The sequence below is a fragment of the Callorhinus ursinus genome, unplaced genomic scaffold, assembly GCF_003265705.2.
Source record: "Callorhinus ursinus isolate GAN/ISIS: 27379988/994484 unplaced genomic scaffold, GSC_fseal_2.0 scaffold44, whole genome shotgun sequence".
In the NCBI taxonomy this organism is placed as follows: domain Eukaryota; kingdom Metazoa; phylum Chordata; class Mammalia; order Carnivora; family Otariidae; genus Callorhinus; species Callorhinus ursinus.
Genome location: NW_027397106.1, coordinates 690,679 through 693,248, shown reverse-complemented (window position 1 = coordinate 693,248; position 2,570 = coordinate 690,679).

The window sequence follows — 2,570 nt, the reverse complement described above, 5'->3', positions numbered from 1 at the left end:
AATGATTTGCACAAGAAAATGCATCCAATATTTACAGGAAAGGGTTTGCTTTGGGTAGGTGAAATTAGCTGATATGGCAAGTGGATCACACCAAACCTCTCCTGGTGGCCCCAGGATTCTGCAGTGGGTGTTAAGTATTCGTGTTAACCTGGCACCTGTTCTTCTCTAGGATTTGCTCATCTTGTAAAGGAGCAATCCTGGAGATGCAATGAATGTTTGGAACATCCAATTCTTCATCCATTTGGTCCACTTGAATGTATTAGTCTGTTGTGCTGTAGCCAAGAATTGCATGTCTTTTTAGGGAAATGGGCTCCAGGCAAGTAGGGGGAAAAAAACTACTTGTATGATGCACTTAGATAAGAAATGTCTTTGGGAATTCAGCAGAAGGATTAAAATCATATGAATGTGAAACAAAAATTTGTTGGCCAAGAAAAGGATTGAAATGCTTATATAGCTCCCTAGACATTCTTGGGTCCTAAAAGAGATGCATGGGGAAGCTCAGTTTTGGCCCCCGTGGCCTACAGAGGACACAGTTTCTGAACACAAAAATGGAAATGATGTACACAAGAATATGCGCCTATATTTACAGGAAAGGTTTTGCTTCATAATAGCTGTGGGTGAAATTAGTAGCTATGTGCAAGTGGATCACACCTCACCTCTCCTTACCAGGAATCTGTAACTGAGTGTAAATACTGGGCACCTGTTCTATCTTAACTGGGCACCTGTTTTTCTCTAGGATTTGCTCATCTTGTAAAGGAACAACCCTGGAGATGCAATGAATGTTTGGAACTCAAAATTCTTCATCCATTTGGTCCATTTAGATATATTTCTTCTCAGGTTACAAAGCTTAGTGCTACTAGGAACTACTATTTAATGGACTGAGATGGTAAATGAAACATCATGTTTTTGATGAAATCCAGTTTTTCAATTTTCTTTTTCCTGTTAGGGCTTCTTTTGGTTTTCTGTCAAAGAAATGTTAGTATACCCTAAGTTTAAAAAGTTTATCTGTTAGGTCTTCTTCCAGATTATTTATAATGTTAGGTTTTATGATCAAGTCTTTGATTTTTGTGTGTGGGAAAAGGTCTGAATCATGGTTTATTTCTTTTATCAAACAGGTAGTAATACTCTTTTGCAGTATACTTTGTTGAAAGGCTTTCTTTTCTTCTATTGAGTAGCTTTAGCATTTTTGTCAAAAATGAATTAAGTGTATATGTGTGAGTGTATTTTTAGACTTTCTGTAAGTTGATATCTCAGTGATTTAATTAACATAGCTGTCAGTTTGAAATCAGGTGGTGTGATTCTTCCAACTTTGATGTTTCTCAAGATGGTTTTGGCTACCTTTCAGTTTTTACTTTGTCATGTACGTTGTGGAATCTGTTTGTCAATTTTTAAAAAAGATTTATTTATTTATTTTAGAGAGAGAGAGAGAGAGAGAGAGAGCATGCAGGGGGAGGGGTAGAGTGTGAGAGAGATAAGCAGACTCTCCAGTGAATAGGGAGCCCCCTGCAGGGCTCCATTCCAGGAACCCAGGATCATGATCTGAGCCAAAGGCAGACGCCCAACCAACTGCGAGACACCCAGGTGCCCCAACTGTTAGTCAATTTTTACAAAAAGGCGTGCCAACATGTTGATTGAGATTGAATTGAAGATAGATAAATTGATACTTTAACATTATTGTTTGTTCTAAGACTTGTACAAAATGTGTGTACATTTATTTATGGTGATTGATTTGTGTCATCAATATTTTGTAGCTTCCCTGTAGAGGTCTGGCATGTTTTGGATAAATTTGTCCATAAATAAATACATATTTTCTATGCTGTTTTGGAGAGTGTTTTTAAAAAATGTTCATTTCCCATTGATTATTACTAACATGTGGAAAATATAATTGATTTTTATATATTGACTTTCTATCTTATGACATCACTTTATTTTTTTCTAGCAAACGTTTTTTGCGTGTGTGTGTGTGTGTGTCTGTCTGTCTGTCTGTGTGGGTGTACATGTGTGTAACCATATCATCTGGAAGGAAAGTCAGTTTGCTTCAATGTTTCTGAGTTCTTACAAGTCTTTTTCCGTTTTTTTTTTTTTTTTTTTTTTTGCCAATTGCACTGGCTAGGACCTTCATAAAGATTACCTAGAGGTGATAAGAGCAGAGATCTTTACCAAATTCTGATTCCTTATGTTAGGGGAAAGCATTCAGGGCTTCTCAACTGTATATATTGTTAATTGTAGCATTTTATTGATGTCATTTAGCAGATTGAAGAAATTTCTACTATCCTTAATTTACTGATAGTTTTCTTCTTCACTCTGTTTTTCAACATGACTGTGTTTTGATGGTTTAAAAGAATTTTTGTGTACCAGTCAATTATAGTTAGACTTTCCCTGTTCTAATTACTGTATGTTTGATATCTCCTGAATGGACTTTGAGCATTGCAGGTATCTTAAAGTTTTTCATCTATGGAGTGAGAGGAATGAATTTGAAATAAAGATTTGTTATTGAGAGAAGGGCTGTAATCACACATATTCACCATGGGAGGCAGATGTTTGATTCCTTTTGTAGTGGAACAGTGTCC